Genomic DNA, 21,775 nt, shown 5'->3' with positions numbered 1-21,775 from the left:
CTATCAATATGCTTCTTACAAGAGACATACTTTAGACCAAAAGAAACTCCAAATTGAAAGTAGGGGGGGGATCCCTGGGTGGCGCAGCGGTTTGGCGCCTGCCTTTGGCTCAGGGCGCGATCCTGGAGACCCGGGATCGAATCCCACGTCAGGCTCCCGGTGCATGGAGCCTGCTTCTCCCTCTGCCTGTGTCTCTGCCTCTTTCTCTCTGTGACTATCATAAATAAATAAAAATTAAAAAAAAAAAAGAAAGTAAGGGGAAGGAGAGCTATTTATCATGCTAATGAACACAAAAGGAAAGCTGGAATAGTATTACTTATATCAGAAATAAAAAAAAACTAGATTATATACCAAAGACTGTAATAAGAGATGAAGAAGGGCACTATATCATAATAAAGGGGTCTATCCAACAAGAAGATCTAACAACTGTAAATATTTATGCTCCCAACTTGGGAGCAGCCAAATATATAAATTGATTAATAACAAACTTAAAGAAACCTATTGATAATAGTAGGGGACTTTAACACCCCACTCACAGCAATAGACAGATTATCTAAGCAGAAGATCAATAAGGAAACATGGCTTTGAATGACACTGGGCCAGATGGACTTAAATATATTTAGAACATTTCATCCTAAAGCAGAATACACATTCTTTTTGAGTGCACATGGAGCATTCTCCAGAATAGTTCACATCCTGGCTCACAAATCAGCTCTCAACCAATACAAAATGATTGTGATCATACCATGCATATTTTCAGATCACAGCACTATGAAGATTGAATTAAACCAGAAGAAAAAATTTGGAAAGGCCACAAATACATGTAGGTTAAAGAACATCCTACTAAAGAATGAACTGGTTAACCAAGAAATTAAAGAAGAAATAAAAGCATCCATGAAAGCAAATGAAAATGAAAACATGATAGTCCAAAACCATTGGGATATGGCAAAGGTCATCATAAGAGGGACTCATATAAGAAAACAGACCTTCCTCAAGAAGCAAGAGAGGTCTCAAATATACAATCTTACTTTACACCTAAAGGAGCTAAAAAAAGAACAGCAAGTAAAGTTTAAAACCAGCAGAAGTGAAATAATAAATAATAGAGCACAAATAAGTTGATATAAAAGGAAAAAAAAGTAGAACAGATCAATGAAACTAGGAGCTAGTTCTTTGAAAGAATGATCAAAATTGATAAATACCTAGCCAGATTTATCAAAAAGAATACAAAAGGACCCAAATCAAATAAAATCAAATCAAATGAAAAAGAAGAGATCACAATCAACACCACAGAAATATAAATGATTATAAGAGAATATAATTGGATATATGCCAACAAATTGGACAATCTGGAAGAAATGGATAAATTCCTGGAAACATATAAATAACTAAAACTGAAACAGGAAGAAATAAAAAATTTGAACAGACCCATAACCAGCAAAGAAATTGAATCAGTAATAAAAAGTCTCCCAAAATACAAGAGTCTAGGACTGGATGGCTTCCCAGGGAACTTCTACCAAACATTTAATGAAGAGTTACTACCTATTCTTCTAAAACTATTCCAAAAAATAGAAATGGAGTGAAAACTTCCAAACTCATGTATGAGAACAGCATTACCTTAATTCCAATTCCAGACAAATACTCCACTAAAAAGGAGAATTACAGACCAATATCCCTAATGAACATGAATGAAAAAATGTTCAGCAAGATCAAATCCAATAGTACATTAAAAGAATTACCACAATCAAGTGGAATTCATTTATGGGCTGCAATCATGGATCAATATCTGCAAATCAATAAATATGATATACCACATTAATAAAAGAAAGGATAAGAACCATATGATCCTCTCAATAGATGCAAACAAGGCATTTTCCAAAATACAGTATCCTTTCTTGATAAAGATCCTCAAGAAAGTAGAGATCAAAGAAATGCAACTCAACACCAAAAAAGCCATATATGAAAGACCCTTAGTTACTATCATCCTCAATGGGGAAAAACTGAGAGCTTTTCCCCTAAGGTTAGGAAGAAGACAACAATGTCCTCTCTCTACACTGTTGTTCAACATAGTACTATAAGTCATAGCCTCAGAAATCAGACAACAAAAATTGACAAGAAAGAGGTCAAACTTCACGCATCGCCTACAACTGATATTCTGTAGGAAACCCAACACATCCCATCCAAAAATTGCTAAAACCGATATATGAATTCAACAAAGTCTTGGGATATAAAATCAAGGTATGGAAGTCTGTTGCATGTATATAAACCAATAATGAAGCAGCAGAAAGAGCAGATTCCACTTACAATCGAACCAAAAACTATATGCTAACTGTGAATAAACCTATCCAAAGAGGTAAAAGATCTGTAGGCTGAAAACTAGATAAAACTTATGAAAGAAATTGAAGACACAAATAAATGAGAAAACATTCCATGGTCATGGAGTAAAAGAACAAATTTTGGCCTTTTTGTGGCAAGATGGCAAAGGAGTAGGGGTCCTAAACTCACCTGGTCCCACAAATTTACCTGATAACTTCCAAATCATCCTGAACACCTACGAATTCGACCTGAGATTTAAAGAGAGAACAGTCAGAACACTACAGAAAGAAGGGTTTTCACATCTAGCAAGGCAGAAAGGAGGAAAAATAAAATAAAAAAGAATCATGTAGGGGAGGGACATTGCGAGGAGCCAGGCTAAAGTGGGGCCGAAGCCTCTGGACAGGAAAGCCCAGCCATGGAGAAGCAGGAACTTTAAAAATCCGCACCAGATTCATCCTGGATGGAAAAGTGCTCAGCAGGGAAATTGGGCAGAATCACAGGAGAGGCAGTGAAACCTCCAGTTTTCCGGAGTCACCAATAGAGGAAGCGCGCCTGGGAGGGAAACACGCCAGAAACTCTGAGCCGGTCTCGGAAAAGGGCTGGAGGGCAACTGGCAGGGCATTGGGAGAATCTGGTCGGTCAGGCGAGTGGCTTGGGATGGAGGGGTCTGCACCCTGCTGCCTTCGGGAGCCACGCCCTGGGAGTATGATTCCAGCAGCACAGGCCCTGGATCCCAGGGCACTGGGCAGACAGCCGGCATTCCTGCGTTCCCCCTGGGACAGGTGGAGGCAAGGAGGGCACAGGACAGTGAGGACTCTCCTGCCACCAGGCGCCCGCAAGCTGTACAGATCAGCGCACTCGTGCTGCCCTGGGAGCATGTAGGCCAGTGTGGACTGGGAGATTGCATTAGTTACTGCAGGGAGCTGACTCCAGAGCTGGAGACTGGGCCGCAGCCAGTGTTGTTCTTCCTTGTTTCACCCTGTGTCTGGGAGGGGAGAGGCCACCAGGATCTGAGGCCTCACAGGGTAAAAAGCTCCTACTGAGCCATGCACCTGGCAGTGGGACGGGGTATCTCCCCAGGTACACACACCTGGGAATCAGCACAGCAGGCCCCTCCCCCAGAAGACCAACTGGAAGGAGAGGGGAAGAGCAAGTTCTTGAACAAGCAGTGCTGGAAAGCTCCAGGGGAAGTCCAGGGATTTATACTATATAGAACTAGAGGGTACCCCCCCTTTTCCCCCTTTTTCCAATACAACTCATTTTTATATCCAACTAAAAATTTCCAATATTTTTTCCTTTTTTGCACCTTAACTACAATATTTTATCGGCTCTTCACTTTTAAGTTTCTCCCTTACTGACTTTCATATTTCTACAATTACATGCCTTAGATATATTTTCCACTTCTAGATTCCCTTCAACATACTCAATTTACTTTTGGGAAATATATGAGATTCTTTTTATTTTGCTTTGTGTTTTTTGTTTTGTTTTGTTTTGTTTTCTCTGTCTCATTTTGTTCTACAATGGCAGAAGTTAATACCTTCTAAAACATGACCAGCATGCACTCAGAACCAAGTGGTATACCATGCTACTTCATTCTGCGAGATTATATTCTCTCTTCATTCCCATTCTGCTTCCCCCACTTTTATCTCATTTATGTTTTGGTGGTCAATATTGGGGCTTTCTACAAGTATTGCTGGTTTATATAAATTTTGTAATAAGCTTCTTGTAACATACAGAATTTAATACAATCAGAATCAAGGGGGTCACACTTTAGGACCCCTCAGGTAGACTACATTCTTCCTCCACTACTTCTTCATCATTTCCCAGTGTCCCCCTTTTCTCTTCTCCTTTTTTTCTTTTTCTTTTCCTCTTTACTTTTGTTTTTTTCTCTTCCTTTTTTCCATCTTCTTTGGGATTCTTGGCCTTTTATTTTTTATATTTTATTTTAAAATTTGTTTTACATTTTTCTGGTCCTTTTCTTTTATTTTTTTCTCACCTTTGTTTTCATTTTTCTGGTCTCTGACCTCATCAGAGTCATATAGGGTGAGATTTACTTAGGTTGTGGCTGATATTCTTGACTCAGCTTGCTCATACGGCCACTCTGCACTCATAAAAATGACTAGAAGGAAGAAATAACCACAACGGAAAGAATCAGAAACCGTACTCTCTGCCAGAGAGTTACAGAAAATGGATTACAATTCGATCAGAAAGCCAATTCAGAAACACAATTATAAAGCTACTGAAGGCTCTGGAAGAAAGCATAAAGGATTGAAAAGACTTCATGACTCCAGAATTTAGATCTAATCAGGCCAAAATTAAAAATCAATTCAATGAGATGCAATCCAAGCTGGAGGTCCAAATGACAAGGGTTAATGAGGTGAAAGAAAGAGTGAGTGACATAGAAGACAAGTTGATACCATGGAAGGAAGCTGAGAAAAAAAGAGAAAAACAAAAGACTATGAGGAAAGGTTAATGGAAATAAATGACAGCCTCAGAAGGAAAAAAATCTACGTATAATTGGGAGTCCAGAGGGCGCCAAGAGAGCCAGAGGGCCAGAAAGCATATTTGAACAGATCATAGCTGGGAACTACCCTAATTTGGGGAGAGAAACAGACATTTAAATCCAGGAGATAGAAAGGTTCCCCCCAAATCAGTAAAAACCATTCAACACCTCAACATTTAATAGTGAAACTTGTAAATTCCAAAGATAAAGAGAAAATCCTTGAAGTAGCAAGAGACAAGAGCTTCTTAACTTATAAGGGGCAAAATATTAGATTAACAGCATACCTCTCCACAGAGATCTGGAAGGCCAAAAAGGACTGGCAGGATATATTCAGGGTAAAAGTGAGAAGAACAGGGCAGCCTGGGTGGCTCAGTGGTTTTAGCACTGCCTTCAGTCCAGGGCCTGATCCTGGAGACCCAGGATCGAGTCCCATGTCAAGCTCCCTGCATAGAGACTGCTTCTCCCTCTGCCTGTGTCTCTGCCTCTCTCTCTCTCTCTCTCTCTCTCTCTGTGTGTGTGTGTGTGTGTCTCATGAATAAATAAATAAAATCTTTTAAAAAAGTGAGAACATGCATCCAAGAATACTTTATCCAAGAAGGCTCTCGTTCAGAACAGAAGGAGAGATAAAGAGCTTCCAAGATAGGCAGAAACTGAAAGAATATGTGACCACCAAACCAGCTCTGCAAGAAATATTAAGGGGGACTCTGTAAAAGAAAGAGGAAACCCAAAGAAATAATCCATAAAACAGGGACTGAATAGGTATTACGATGACACTAAATTTGTATTGTTCAATAGTTACTCTGAATGTGAATGGGCTAAATGATCCCATCAAAAGATACAGGGTTTTGGACTGAATAAAAAAGCAAGACCCACCTATTTGCTGTCTGCAACAGACTCATTTTATACCTAAGGACACCTCTAGCCTGAAAATGAAAGTTTGGGGAACCATTTACCATTCAAATGGTCCTCAAAAGAAAGCTGGAGTACCAATCTTCATATCAGAGAAATTAAAGTTTATCCCAAGACTGTAGTAAGAGATGAAGAGGGACATTATATCATACTAAAAGGATCTATCCAACAAGAAGACTTAACAATCATGAATATCTATACCCCTAATGTGGGATCTTCCATGTATATCAGTCAATAATCAGAGTAAAAACATAGATAATAATATACTAATAGTAGGAGACTTCAACATGGCACTTTCTGCAAATGACAGATGCTTCTAAGCGTCTCTAAGGAAACAAGAGCCTTAAATGATACACTGAACCTGATGGATTTCACAGATAGTTACAGAACTTTACACCTAAACTCAACTGAATACACATTATTCACAGGTGCACATGGAACTTTCTCCAAATCACACCACATACTGGATCACAAATCAGGCCTCAACTGATACCAAAAGATTGGGATTATCTCTTGCATATTTTCAGACCATAATGCTTTGAAACTAGAACTCAATCACAAGAAGAAATTTGGAAGAAACTCGAACACGTGGTGGTTAAAGAGCATCCTGCTAAAAGATGAATGGGTCAACCAGGAAATTAGAGAATTACAAAGATTCATGGAAACTAATGAGAATGAAGATACAACTGTTCAAAATCCTTGGGATACAGCAAAAGCAGTCCTTAGAGGGAAATACATCACAATTCAAGCGTCCCTCAAAAAATGGAAAAACCTTAAATACAAGAGCTAACCTCATACCTAAAGGAACTGGGGAAAGAACAGCAAATAAAACATACACCAAACAAGAAGAGAGATAATAGACTGAAGCAGAACTCAATGAAATAGAGACCAGAAGAACTGCAGAACAGATCAACAAAAGCAGTTGTTGGTTCTTTGAAAGAATTAATAATATAGATAAACCCCTAGCCAGCCTTATTAAAAAGAAAAAGGACTCAAATTAATAAAAACATGAATGAAAGAGGAGACATCACAAATGATTTTAAAAACGTATTACGAACAGCTATACTCCAAGCAATTTGGAAATCTAGAAGAAATGGATGCATTTTCAGAAAACCACAAATTACTAAAATTAAACAGGAAGAAATAGAAAATCTGAACAGGCCAATAACCACGAAGGAAATGAAAGAAGTCATCAAACCCTCCCAAGACACAAAAGTCCAGGGCCAGATGTCTTCCCAGGGGAATTCTATAAAATGTTTAAAGAAAAAAAAAAGGAAAAAAACTCCAAATGTTTAAAGAAGAAAGAATACTTATTCTACTAGCACTGTTCTGAAGGATAGAAAGGGATGGAATATTTCTAAACGGGTTTTATGAGGCCAGCATCACCTTAATTCCAAAACCAGACAAAGACCCGACGAAAAAGGAGAATTATAGACCAATATCCATGATGAATACAGATGCAAAAATTGTCAACAAGATACTAGCCGATATGATTCACAGTACATAAAGAAGTTTATTTACCATGACCAAGTGGGATCGAAGGCTGGCTCAACACTCATAAAACAATTAACATGATAGATCACATCAACAATAGTAAAACAAGAAGTATATCATCTTCTCAATAGATGCAGAGAAAGCATTTGACAAAAAAACACAGGAGTGTAGGGATAGAGGGAATATTCGTCAGCATATTAAAAGCCATCTATAAAATCCCACAACAAAGATCATTCTTAATGGGGAAAAGCTGAGATCCGTTCCCCTAAGATCAGGAGCACGATATAGATGTGCACTCTCACCACTGCTATTCAACATAGTAGTAAAGTCCTAGCCTCAGCAACCAGGCAACAAAAAGAAATAAAAGGCATTCAAATTGGCAAAGAAGTAGTCCAACTCTCCCTCTTCACAGACGACATGATACTGTACGTGGAAAACCTAAAAGACTCCACCCCAAAATTCCTAGAACTCATACAGCAATTCAGAAACATGGCAGGATGCAAAAATCAATGCCCAGAAATCAGTGGTGTTTCTATACACTATCAATGAGACTGAAGAAAGATAAATTAAGGAGTCAATCCCATTTACAATCACACCCAAAAGCATAAGATACCTAGGAATAAACCTAACCAAAGAGGTAAAGGATCTATACCCTAAAAACTACAGAACACTTCTGAAAGAAATTGAAGAAGACACAGAGAGATGGAACAATATTCCATGCTCATGGATTGGAAGAATTAATACAGTGAAAATGTCAATGCTATCCAGGGCAACGTACACATTTAATGCAATCCCTATCAAAATACCATGGACTCTCTTCAGACAGTTGGAACAAATCATTTTAAGATTTTTGTGGAATCAGAAAAGACCTCGAATAGCCAGAGGAATATTGAAAAAGAAAACCAGAGCCGGGGGCATCACAATGCCAGATTTCAAGCTGTACTGTAGAGCTGTGATCATCAAGACAGTATGGTACTGGCACAAAAACAGACCCCTAGATCAATGGAAGAGAACAGAGAACCCAGAAATGGGCCCTGAACTCTATGATCAACTAATATTTAACAAAGCAGGAGACTATCCACTGGAAAAAAAGACAGTCTCTTCAATAAATGGTGCTGGGAAAATTGGACAGCCATGGGCAGAAGAATGAAACTAGACCATTCTCTTACACCATACACAAAGATAAACTCAAAATAGATGAAAGATCTAAATGTGAGATAAGAATCTACCAAAATCCTAGAGGAGAACACAGGCAACACCCTTTCTGAACTTGGCCACAGCAACTTCTTGCAAGATACATCTTTGAAGGCAAGGGAAACAAAAGCAAAAATGATCTATTGGGACTTAGTGAAGATAAAAACTTCTGCACAGCAAAAGAAACAGTCAACAAAACTAAAAGACAACCTACAAAATGGGAGAAAATATTTGCAAATGACATGTCAGATAAAGGGCTGGTATCCAAGATTTATAAAGAACTTATTAATTCAACAGCAAAGAAACAATTCAATCATGAAATGGGCAAATGACATGAACAGAAATTTCACAGAGAATGACATATACATTGCCAACAAGCACATGAGAAAATGCTCTGCATCACTTGCCATCAGGGAAATACAAATCAAAACCATAATGAGATACCACCTCACACCAGTGAGAATGGGGAAAATTAACAAGGAAGGAAACAACAAATGTTGGAGAAGATGTGGAGAAAGGGGGACCCTCTTGCACTGTTGGTGGGAATATGAACTGGTGCAGCCACTCTAGAAAACTGTGTGGAGGTTCTTCAAAGAGTTAAAAATAGAGCTACTCTATGACCCATTAATTGCACTACTTGGGATTTACCCCAAAGATACAGATGCATTGAACAGCCAAGACACCTGCATCCCAATGTTTATAGCAGCAATGTCCACAATAGCCAAACTGTGGAAGGAGCCTCATTGTCCATCAAAAGATGAATGTATAAAGAAGATGTGGTAAATATGTATACAATGGAATATTACTCAGCCATTAGAAACAATGAATAGCCACCAATTTTTTCGACATGGATGGAACTGGAGGGTATTATGCTGAGTGAAGTAAGTCAATCAGAGAAGGACAAACATATGGTCTCACTCATATATGGGGAATATAAAAAAATAGTGAAAGGGATTATATGGTAAAGGAAAGAAAATGAATGGGAAAAATCAGAGAGGGTGACAGAACATGAGAGACTCCTAAATCTGGGAAACGAACAAGTGGTAGAGGAAGTGGAGGTTGGTGGGGGGATGGGGTGACTGGGTGACAGACATTGAGGGGAGCACTTGATGGTATGAGCACTGGGTGTTATGCTATATGTTGGCAAATCGAACTCCAATAAAAAAATGTACCAAAAAAGTCCTTTTCAAGTCTTCTGGAACCTGGACCATATTTTTGCAAGAGCATCAGAATACCACCTGTAAAGAACAGGGCAGTCAAAAATGGACATAGTTAAAGACCCAATGACAGTTCAGTATAATGCAGTCGAAAAGAAAATTTGATTATTTTTTGTAACACACAACATTTTAACAATTCAAATGTCAAGTGATGGCACTGTACCAGGACATGTTTCAACTTTAGGAATTTCATTTCGTTTTTGGAATACCAACAGCATTCATGCACCCAAAATAATCTAAGTGGGCTTATTATTATTTTTTTGACAATTCTCATGTTACTTCACATAGCAGGTAAACTACATATATTAGCCTAGAGATTATTTAGTGTTTGACTTTCTGGAAATCTGTTGAAAATCAATGAACTAATGAACGAACAAGCAAACAGCTAGCCAGTCAGCCAGCCAGCCAGCCAAACCAACCAACCAACCAACCAACCAACCAACCAACCAACCAACATCTCAGAAGGTTTCAAGGCACATGCCTACAAAGGATCACGGATCATTACAAAACTGAAACCTCGGTATCTGTTTTGCCAAGGTGACTCTAGGAGATTCTACAGGTTATAGAGTTGTCACCAAAATGTATCTCCTTTAATACTGAGAAGTTTTCATTTTCTTATGTAGGTAAAGACTGGATAAAAACAAATATAAAAACCTTGCTGTTCTGGGCAGGTAAAGTAAAAAAAATAAAAAAACAAAACAAAACAAAACAAAAAACACCCCAAAAAACAAAACAAAACAAAACAAAAACATTGTCTTTTCTTCTTTGTTCACAATCACTTATCAAGAGTAGACAGCCAATACAAGAAAACCTTGTCATTTTAACAGAGAGAAGAGCCAAATCTCAATGTTACACAAGTGTGCTTGTAAAACTCACTTCTCCCAATTTCAGTCCATCTTGACCATGCATACAATTCCTTTTCAAAACATCTCCTTCGGGGAAGCCTGGGTGGCTCAGTGGTTGAGTGTCTCCCTTTGGCTCAGGGCGTGACCCTGGGGTCCTGGGATCGAGTCCCACAGCAAGCTCCCTGCATGGATCCTGCTTCTTTTTCTGCCTGTGTCTCTGCCTTTCTCTCTCTCTCTCTCTCTCTCTCTCTCTCTCTCTCTTTGTGTGTGTGTGTGTGTGTGTGTCTGTGTGTGTGTCTTTCATGAATACATAAATAAAATCTTTTTTTTAAAAAAAGGACAAATTTTGTTTAAATATCTGTACTATCCAAAGAAATATACACATTCAGTGCAATCCCCACCAAAATAACACCAGCATTTTTCACAGAGCTAGAACAAACTATTCTAAGTTTTGAAAGGAACTGGAAAACACCCTGAATAACCCAAGTAATGTTGAAAAAGAGAAGTAAAGCAAGAGGCATCACAGACAGTTCCAGACTTCAAGCTTTCTACAAAGCTCTAATCCTGACAGTGTGTAACTGGCACAAGAACAGATAAATTGATCAATGGATCAGAATTGAGAACCTAGAAATAGACCCTTATCTCTATGGTCAACTCATCTTTCACAAAGCAAGAAAGAATATCCAGTGGGAAAAAAAAAAGATAGTCTAGTCAACAAATGGTGTTTGGAAAACTGGACAGCCACATGCAAAAGAATGAAACTGGACCACTTTCTTACACCATACATAAAAGTAATGTTAAAATGGTTAAAGGACCTAAATGTGAGACAGGAAGCCATCAAAATCCTAGAAGAAAATAAGAGCAGCATCCCCTTTGAACTCGGCCATAGCAACTTCTTACTAGACATGTCTCTAGCAGGAAGGGAAACAAAAGCAAAAATGAAGTATTAGGACTTCATCAAGATAAAAAGCTTCTGCACAGCAAAGGAAGCAATCCATATAACTAAAAGACAACCTACAAAATTAGAGAATATATTCCAAATGAATTAAAGGGCTAGGATTGGGCAGCCCCGGTAGCGCAGCAGTTTAGCGCCGCCTGCAGCCTGGGGTGTGATCCTGGAGAGTGAGTCCCACATTGGCTCCCTGCATGGAGCCTGCTTCTCCCTCTGCTTGTGTCTCTGTCTCTGTCCCTCTGCCTGCCTCTCTCTCTCTCTCTGCCTCTGAATAAATTTAAAAACAAGAAGGAAATTAAAAAAAAAGAAGAATAAAGGGCTAGGATTAAAAATATATAAAGAATCTTTCAAATTCAACACTCCAAAAATAATCCAGTTAAGAAATGAGAAGACATTAAGAGACATTTCTCCAAATAAGACATGTAAATGACTAACAGAAACATGAAAAAATGTTCATCACTCATCATCAAGGAAATAAAAATCAGATCCACAATGAGATACCACCTCATACCTGTCATAATGGATAAAATTAACAACTCAGGAAACAACAGATGTTGGTGAGGATATGGAGAATGGGGAGTGCTCTTACATTGTTGATGGGGATGCAAACTGGTAGAACCATCCTGGAAAACAGTATGGAGGTTCCTCAAAAAGTTAAAAATAGAACTAATCATTTGACCCAGCAATTTTACTACTAGGTATTTATCCAGAGGCTACAAAAATAGTTATCTGAAGGGGCACATGCACCCCAATGTTTATAGTAGCTCTGTCAATAATAGCCAAATTATGAAAAGGGCCCAAATGTCCTTTAACTGATGAATGGATTAAGAAGGTGATTTATATATAATGGAATATTACTAACCATCAAAATGAATGACACCTTGCCATTTGCAATCATGTGGATGGAACAAGAGGATATTATGCTAAGTGAAATATGTCAGTCAGAAAAAGACAAATACCATATGATTTCACTCTTACGTGAAATTTAAGAAACAAAGCAGATGAACATAGGGGAGGTGAAGGAAAAATAAGATAAAAAATAGAAAGGCAAACAAACCATAAGAGACTCTTTTTTTAAAAGATTTTATTTATATTTGGGAGATAGAGAGCACAAGGAGAGAGAGTGGGAGAGAGAGAGAGAGAGAGAGAGAGAGAGAGAAGAGGAGCAGACTCTCCATGGAGCAGGTAGCCCAACACAGGGCTTGACCTAAGGACCCTGGCTCATGACCTTTGCCAAAGGGAGATGCTTAACTGACTGAGCCACCCAGGTGCCCCAAGAGACTCTTAATTATAGACAACAAACTGAGGGTTGCTGAAGGGGTGGTGCATAGGGGAATATCCTAAAAGGGTGATGGGAATTAAGAAGGGCAATGATTGTGATGAGCACTGGGGTTATATGTAAGTGACGAATCACTAAATTCTACTCCTGAAACCAATACTACACTCTATACATTAACTAACTTGATTTTAAATAAAAATGTGGTAGAAAAAAAAACAATATAAATCCTGTTCTATGCTACACTATGGATGAAACTTGAGGACATTATGCTAAGTGACATCAATCAGTCCTAGAAAGACAAATACTGCATGATTACCCTTATATGAGGTATCAAAAGTAGCCAAACTCGTAGAAGCAAAAAGTGGAATGTTGGTTTCCAGGGGCTGGGGGAAAGAGGATATGGGAAGTTCATGTTCCAAGCGTACAGAGTTTCAGTCATGCAAGATGAAAAAGTTTCAGAGATCTGCTGTTTGACAGTGGACATAACATATAATTAACAATACTGTACTGTACCTTTACATGTTATCTGTTACTACAACAAAAGTTTACAGGACAGTTGGTGAGAAGTGTCTTGGCAGAGATTTTTCAAGTCAGAAACTTTTGGAAGACTTGAGTACACTTCTCTCTATCATCTTGCATATCATGCCAACAGTGTTTAGAGTTCTTCCTACTTCAAATCTTCTGTATCATTGCTTCAACAGCTTCAAATCAGGGTCCTGTATTTCTCACTGGGACAAGTATTATAATGGATTCCAAATTGATCTCTTTGCTTTCAGTCGCTCACCTCCAATCAATTCTAATCACTATAACCAGTAAAAAAATGTAAATATTATATATCACTCCTGATTAAATCACTTCAGTAACTTTTTATTACCTATCAAAGAAAGAAAACACCATTTTTCCTTGATTACTGGCTACCAGCTATGTCTCCAGTCCTATCCTGTCCTTGCATCCTTTAGTCCAGCTATAGAAAACTATTTCCCTTACTTTTATTTATGCAGAAACTCATGCCCTTCCCCACCTCCAGCCACCTGACATTTTTAATAGCAATAATGGGTTTAGCATTACTTCCTATTGATATCTTTCTTGATTCCAGATCCATAATTCCTGGAAGAAGTTATGTCTCATTTTCTTAAAAAATTCCTTATAAAAAATTTATTATGAAATTTTCTATCCTGGCATGTATAGCTTTTAATTATACCTTAATTTGTCGACTGCCTTTCTTTAATAGACTGTGAACTTGGCTCTTAGATATTTGTTAACATTTCTTTCCCAGAAATTAACATAGTGCTGGATGGTCAGTGAATGTTCTATGTATGTATATGTGCATATATGAATGAATAAATAAACAAGTGAGTGAATTTATGAGATAATAAATTTCAGATGGCCTGCCAACATCCCTCACCTCAGCCTTCATATTAATTTTTGTATACTTCCTAAATTCAATTTTACTTTAGAAGACAACCTTGTGGCTTTATTCATGCTATCAATACTTACAGAATCTTAAAATTGGAGGAAATCTCATGGCTTATATTACTAAGGATAAGTAACTCCAGCAAATACAATAAGTTAATACAAAATTGCAGTGACTTAACATAAAAAAAAACCTTTAATTTTTGCTAACTTGAAGTATGGTTGGGTGCTCAGGTGACTTTCTATGAAAACGGCTTTACTATCCCCTAGTGACCTTTCAGAGCCTTTTGTTGGATCCTCTGCAATTATCTATTGGAGGAGGGGAAGAGAGAATGAGAGTGAGAATGAGAGCAAGGGAGAAGGAAATAGACACAGAGAGGGAGATGTCACAAGAGTCTTTTTAGTTACCAGAACAGAAAGTAGTGTATACTACTTGCAACTGCATTTTATTGTCTAGAGTTCAGGTAATGGTCTACCTATTTTCAAGGGAGGCTGAAGAATATAGAGGAACACATGGATATGGGTGAACACTGATGGTCCCCACAACAGTCATCTATTCCTACCCAATGTTGGGATACCTCTGGAAGTATCCTTAAAAGATGATTATCTGAAAGAAGTTTGATGACAATGGAGAACTCACTATATGCACAAAGCAACTTGTTAAATTATTTTATGATTCTAGTCACTAAAATGTTCTTTATGCTAAACCATGATCTCCTTCTTGTAGTAAGAGAGTACATTTATTTTTCTTCCATTAAGCCACTCAAATATTTGAATAAAGTACCAGATCCCCCCAGCATTTTATCTTCCTTAAGATAAACATTTCCAATTTGTATTAACTTTTTATAGGAACTTTACACTATTATGGCTGTCCTCTTCTGGATATACTATAATGATGTTAGTCTATATCTTAAAATATGAAACCATACGCCAATTATGGCCTCTCATAGAGATCAGGATACTGACTTCCTACAATCTGGTCACTATGTAAAATGAAATCATGCGTATAAAATCGCTTTTCATAATGTAAAGCAGCATGCTTGTAGAAGGTCTCATTATTATTATAAATGTAGCTTGAGATTGTGGAGCTTATTCAGCAGCCACATCACACTGTTGGACAGTAATTGAAACTTGTAGTCAGCTAAATCCCCAAACCTTTTTCACAGGAATTGCTACATGAAAGAGCCCCATAATCATTTATTCCACGGTCAATGATAACTACACCATTCATTTTCTGCCTTTGAGAAAATAGGCTTAATAGTGTCTAGGTTTCCAGGGCTAACTACCAATTTAAAACTCTTGACAAGTTTTAGATACAATCAACCCACACAAACCACTTTGACCAAATTCAGTGGGTTTTTTTAAAAGTATAAATTCAGTTAACTAAGCATATTTTAAAATTTTTGTCTGCATGACAACAAATACCTGATTTAAGGCCCCTTTTATCTACTTGTGGCATTGGTGAGGGAACAGCCTTAAACTTTTGATTTCCTCTTCAGTAGCTAATGGTTTTGTTTTCACTAACGCTCTCTGTGGTCAAGAAATGCACATTTTCTTGGAATTTGCAAACAGTGAGAGCAATTTAAATTATATAGAAGCACCAAAACCATAAATAATAGCAACCTTGAGATCTCATTACTAGTATAAAGCAGAAATATGGAAAACCATAACTTTTCCACCATATTCTTTTTCTTCTCTCTCTAGGAACATTCTGGATCATTTACTTCTCAAGCCCATAAATCAGAGCCATCTCTTAAATCCAGGATTAGGGGATCCCTGGGTGGCGCAGTGGTTTAGCGCCTGCTTTTGGCCCAGGGCGCGATCCTGGAGACCCGGGATCGAATCCCATATCGGGCTCCTGGTGCATGGAGCCTGCTTCTCCCTCTGCCTATGTCTCTGCGCCTCTCTCTCTCTCTCTGTGTGACTATCATAAATAAGTAAAAATTAAAAAAAAATAAATCCAGGATTAGCAGTCCATAATGAAAGGATCAGAATTTTTAAATGCAGTCATTTTAATTGCTTAGTCTATTTGCATGTCTCCATAGAGAATGTGATAGTGTTTTTAAATACTGGGTTTTTAAAATAATTCCCATTGAATTAATTGGACTACTTTAAGCAGTGAAAGGCAACTACATTATGTAGTATTTGAAGTATGTTAACTCTGTTCAGTCTTGATAAGCCAGAAGTTGCAGTTTTCCAAGTAAGAGAAAAAAGAAATCAACTTCCATATTGAATAATGAAAGTACATAGTAGTTTTGACAGAGTCTAAAAACCTAATAATGTTTCTGTATTTACTACAAAAATAAGAAGTGCAAGCCTATGTAGATCTACTACATATTTCATTATGACACACTAACCCTTAGCCTTACTACATATACAATTTCCTGGGTGTACTATAACAAAGTGCCACAAATGGGGTGACTTAAAACAACAGAAATTTATTGTCTCACAGTCCCAAAGACTAGAAGTCTGAAATCAAAATGTCCACAGTGTTGGTTCCTTTTGAAGACTCTGAGGGTGAATCTGTTTCACGTTTCTTTTATAGCTTCTGGCAGTTGCCTATAATTCTTCGTGACCCTTGGCTTGTAGATGTGTCATTCCAATCTCTGTCACTGCCATCCCATGCCATTCTCTCCCTGTCTGTGTCTTTTTCTGCCTCTAAATTTTCCTCTTCTTATAAGGGCAATAGTGATTGGAATATAGATCTCATTTTACTTCAGTGTAACCTTGTCTCAACTCTGCAAAGATCTGATTTCCAAATAAGATAATATTCACAAGTACCAGGCATTAGGAATATAGCTTTTGGGGTACACAATTCAATTTATAACACCACACCTACTTACAGTGATATCAACATGACAGTGAAATCTGGATGAGAAATAAAATCTTCAGTTTCAAAGTGAGAAAATTGCTGTACTAAAATATGAATGTTTGGAAGCTTTGACATTTGAGTTTTCATATTATTGGTGGCTTCTAGAAAGATATACTATTAGACAAGCACATAGGCAGGTCTTGTGCATATAAGAAAAATCTTATCTGAAAATAAGCTGTGTCCTCAGTCCTGAATTTACAAATCTAGTTTACCAGGTACACAGAGAAAAATCCTCGAGTATATATGAAACCTCTTTCAAAATTGTGCCTTATGCTCTTCCTCCTGCGACCCCATCGGAGCCCGTGTGCCCCGCTGCCCTCACCATGGCCGCGCTCACCCAGAACCCGCAGTGCCAGAAACTGCAGAAGTGGCATCGCGAGCAGGGCTCTGACCTCAACCTGCGCCACCTTTCGAGGGGGACAAGGAACGCTTCAACTGCTTCAGCTTGAACCTGAACACCAACCATGGGCATATTCTGGTGGATTATTCCAGGAACCTTGTGACCGACACTGTGATGCAGATGCTGGTGGACCTGGCCAAGTCCAGGGGTGTGGAGGCTGCCCAGGAGCGCATGTTCAAAGGCAAGAAGATCAACTTCATGGAGGATCGGGCGGTGCTGCATGTGGCCTTGCGCAACCGGTCAAACACACCCATTCTGGTGGATGGCAAGGATGTGATGCCAGAGGTCAACAATGTCCTGGAGAAGATGAAGTCTTTCTGCCAGCACGTCTGCAAAGGTGAGTGGAAGGGGTACTTGGGCAAGCCTATCACGGACGTCATTAACTTCGGCCTTGGCGGCTCTGACCTGGGGCTCCTTATGGTGACTGAAGCCCTTAAGCCGTACTCTTCAGGAGGACCCCGGGTCTGGTTTGTCTCCAACATCGACGGGACCCACATTTCCAAAACCCTGACCACCCTGAACCCTGAGTCCTCTCTGTTCATCATTGCCTCCAAGACCTTTACCACCCAGGAGACCATTACAAATGTGGAGACGGTGAAGGAGTGGTTTCTCCTGTAGGCCAAGGATCCTTCTGCAGTCGCGAAGCGCTTTGTCGCCCTGTCTACTAACACGACCAAAGTGAAGGAGTTTGGGATTGACCCTCAAAACATGTTGGAGTTCTGGGATTGGGTGGGAGGATGCTACTCGCTGTGGTCAGCCATTGGACTCTCCATTGCACTGCAAGTGGGATTTGACAACTTCGAGCAGCTGCTCTCGGGCTCACTGGATGGACCAACACTTCTGTATGATGCCCTTGGAGAAGAACGCCCCTGTCCTGCTGGCTCTGCTGGGCATCTGGTACATCAACTGCTTTGGGTGTGAGACGCAGGCCATGCTGCCCCAAGACCAGTACCTGCACCGCTTTGCTGCTTACTTTCAGCAGGGTGACATGGAGTCCAACGGGAAGTACATCACCAAGTCCCGCACTCCTGTGGACCACCAGACAGCCCCATTGTGTGTGGGGGGAAGCCAGGAACCAATGGCCAGCATGCCTTCTATCAGCTCATCCACCAAGGCACCAAGATGATACCCTGTGACTTCCTCATCCCAGTCCAGACCCAGCACCCGATAAGGAAGGGTCTGCATCACAAGATCCTCCTGGCCAACTTTTTGGCCCAAACTGAGGCCCTGATGAAGGGGAAGTCAACAGAGGAGGCCCAGAAGGAGCTGCAGGCCGCAGGAAAGAGTCCAGAGAACTTTGAGAAGCTGTTGCCACACAAGGTCTTTGAAGGAAATAGCCCAACAAACTATTGTGTTCACCAAGCTCACGCCATTCATTCTGGGAGCCTTGATTGCCATGTACGAGCACAAGATCTTCATTCAGGGTGTCATCTGGGACATCAACAGCTTTGACCAGTGGGAGGTGGAGCTGGGAAAGCAGCTGGCCAAGAAAATTGAGCCTGAACTTGATGGCAGTAGCCCAGTCACCTCTCACGACTCTTCCACGAACGGGCCAATCAATTTCATCAAGCAGGAGCATGAGGCCAGAAGCCAATAAACTCATGCCCGACTGCAGTCCCTGTTGTAACCGGTCCTTCTTGTTCTCCTCACCAGAGATGTGCTGCACAGTCTTTCCCAGAGCACTCTCTGGTTGCGGGCTTGGAGCACAAGCCCTTTGGGGGAAGCTGGTCTGGAATTACCACCCCTGCCCATCCATGTCCGTGTGCCCTCTGTTTTACGATTGGCTTAAGTGTTTCAGTGCAGCTGATTTTTCTGACCATGTTCACTTTGTTTGTGTACCAGATAGAAAAATAAAGATGCCACAAAGGAAAAAACAAAAACAAAAACAAAATTGGGCCTTATTTGAAGTATTTTTCCCTCCCTCTTTTTTTAAAAAGATTTTATTATTTATTAATGAGAGACACAGAGAAAGAGAGAGAGACAGAGAGAGAAGCAGGCTCCACACAGGGACTTGATCCCAGGTCTCCAGGATCACAACCCAGGCTAAAGGTGGCGTTAAACCGCTGAGCCACCAGGGCTGCCCTTTCCTCCATCTCTTAAGGCCATAAGGGCTTACTCATTTTAGCTGTCTCCCTTGACAGAAATACTACCTCATCATTGGGAAAATTTTGAGACACTGGTGTGTTTATAGAGTTTGTATTTATGGAGGAATATCGCCTTACAGATAAAAAAAATTGAATAAAAATCTTTCATTATAACATAGCACCAAGGAGGGCAAAATTGGACCAATTTAATTTTATTTTAAAGATTTATTTATTTACTTATTTATTTATTAGAAAGAGAGCATGAGCAGGAGGAGGGACAGAGGCAGAGGGAGAAGCAGAATCCCCACTGAACAGGGAACCCAACTCTGGACTTGATCCCAGGACCTTGGGATCATGACCTGAGCCAAAGGCAGACACTTAACCAACTAAGCTACCCAGACACCCTTGACCAATTTAATCTTAAGGGTATACATACGCAGGATAGAAGTGGTATGGTAAACAAGTGTAACTTCAGGGTTATGTTTCTTTCTTAGCCTAAAAAATTGTGGAGAAAAGGAGTAACTTGGGAAGTGAAGAAAAAATAGCTTACACACATCTATTGTTATAGATGGATTACAGATAATTGTAAACCAGGTTTCTAGATTATTGCTTTGAAGTAGTGGGATTGTGTATTGCCGTATTATCACTGGGATTTCTTTTAGTCTAAACATATGATGCAACCTAGGTCTTCCTTCTAGCATCTTGTATAGGGCAGTGTAGACGCCATGTATAGTCAGTGTGGACAATAAGTTCAGACAATAGATGGTCAAAAGGTTCTAAATAAATACAAGTGCTATGGTCCCATAAATAAAAGTGTAGTATTCATTTTTGTTGTGATCCCTAGGTCCTTTTAATGTCAGTATGGCCTTGTGGGATGGTTTTTGTTTTTATTCTTTCTAGAGCCATAAAATAACCTTTCACCTCCCCTTCCTTATTTAAGGGGCTATTTCATGTCCACAAACATGGCCTTTGCCAATGTATTCTAATTTGCATAGATTTTTATTAGCTCTAAATACAAATAGGTAATTAAAGTGAAGTTTTCTTAGATTTGACTTATTCAACAAAGGGTTATTGAGTGCTAATGATGTATAGGCACTGTTCTAAACATTGTGGATATAACATAGATACAGTTTTCTTCATGGTGATTATTGCCTAAAAAGGGAGACAGAGCTTATTTTTTTGGCGGGGGGGAGACAGAGCTTAAATAAATTAGCCAATTTTGCATGAATGTAAAATTAAAAATTGTGATTAAATGTTATGAATAGGAAGACGAAAATTATATGAGAGAACATCAATTAGATTGTGGATGGGTAGAGATGCATGGTGTCAGCAAGTTTAGAAGTGGAGACTTAAAGAATGAGAAGGAAGCAGCATGCAAAAATTGAGGAGAATGTTTCATGCAAAGGGAATTGCATATGTTATGGTCCTAAAGAAGGGAAAAGGTTGAAAGCACTTGAGACCTAAATGGAATGTAGCTAGAAAATTGCAATCTGTGGAAACAGAAGTATGGATGGCATGAAGTGATACCATAAAGGTGAGGAATTTTCATACCATGCAGAACCTCAAGAATCAAAAAAGTCTCATGATGCTATATATATATATATATATATATATATATATATATATATATATTTTAACTTTTTATTTTGAAATAATTTTAGACTTACAGAAATGTAAAAATAGCACAGGGTTCCTAAATAGCTTTCACCCAGCTTATTTTATTTATTTTATTTTAAAAAGATTTTATTTATTCATTCGGGTGGTGCAGAGGGACAAGCAGACTCTGCTGAGTATAGAGCCCAGAACAGGGCTCTAATCCCACAACCCTGAGATCATGACCTGAGTGGAAATCAAGAGTCAGGTACCAATTGACTACCTAGGCACTCCCATAGAGCTTCTTTTAGTTAAAAAGATATTGTAGTATTTCATGCAAAATATGAAGGTGGCTAAGACTAAAGGTGTTGGTGGAGGTAACATCACTTAAATTAACCTACTATGCCTCAGACTCTGTGTTAAAGTGCTAGAGATGCAGTAATGAGCAAGCAAGTCTGGTTTCTGTCTTCAAGAGCTTGCATCTAGTGGACTTACCAATGGATTGGATATGTGATGGTAAGAAAGAGGATAGTGTAATGAAAGTTTGCCAGGTTTCTGATTTGAACGTTTGAATGAATAGAGATGTCATTCACTGAAGTGGGCATTTCAATTATCTATAACTCTATAACAACCTTAAAATTTAGTGTCTTAAAAACAAGTATTTATTATTTCTTATGATGCTGTGGGATTCTCAGTGGTTCTGATGC

At 39.1% G+C, this 21,775-nt stretch overlaps 1 protein-coding gene and 1 pseudogene across 1 annotated transcript in view; both read left to right on the top strand.

Annotated features, from left to right (window-relative positions):
• The window catches only part of IL1RAPL2 (interleukin 1 receptor accessory protein like 2), a 1,262,761-nt gene that overhangs the window by 950,405 nt on the left and 290,581 nt on the right, over positions 1 to 21,775 (top strand). The window lies entirely within an intron of this gene.
• LOC144307511 (glucose-6-phosphate isomerase pseudogene) lies at positions 17,290 to 19,005 on the top strand (annotated as a pseudogene).

This window comes from Canis aureus, chromosome X, assembly GCF_053574225.1.
Source record: "Canis aureus isolate CA01 chromosome X, VMU_Caureus_v.1.0, whole genome shotgun sequence".
Lineage (NCBI taxonomy): Eukaryota > Metazoa > Chordata > Mammalia > Carnivora > Canidae > Canis > Canis aureus.
The sequence above is the reverse complement of the archived record's forward strand: the minus strand, read 5'-3'. Positions and strand labels throughout refer to the sequence as shown.